This window comes from Thunnus albacares, chromosome 12 (assembly GCF_914725855.1).
Source record: "Thunnus albacares chromosome 12, fThuAlb1.1, whole genome shotgun sequence".
NCBI lineage: Eukaryota > Metazoa > Chordata > Actinopteri > Scombriformes > Scombridae > Thunnus > Thunnus albacares.
In genome coordinates this window covers 33,266,678-33,267,183 of record NC_058117.1, presented here as the reverse complement: position 1 = coordinate 33,267,183, position 506 = coordinate 33,266,678, and positions in this window count along the sequence as shown.

Sequence of the window (506 nt, the reverse complement as noted above, 5' to 3'; positions counted from 1 at the left end):
TGGCGTGCAGCCACCTGATGTCGCTGACCAATGAGCTGCGGTGTTGATAAAGTTAAAGGTCCCACATTCTGACCAATGAGCTGCGGTGTTGTTAGAGTTAAAGGTCCCACACCCTGAAGGATCAGCGCCAGAGCTTCATAACAAAAAGCTGAAATAAAATAATTAATTTACTAAACTATCAGACCTATAAATAATATTTACCTTCATGCTGCTTTATATTTTTACTGCACTGCATTTATTTCTCGGGTAGATACTTTTCTACAACAGACTATTAGAGCCACGCTGGGAGAAAATTATTATTATTTTTTGAGATTACCAGAATAAAGTTATAATATCAGATGTAACCACCTGTCAGTCAAACGCTTCCCGCCATTTCTTCCTCCACAATAGACACAAAACTTCCCGAGACTGTGTTTCTATCTTGATTTTACATGTAAAATTATTTTGTATTTTGATATTTTTCATATTTCACTGAGATCACTTTGTAAAGATTTGTTTTCACTTTT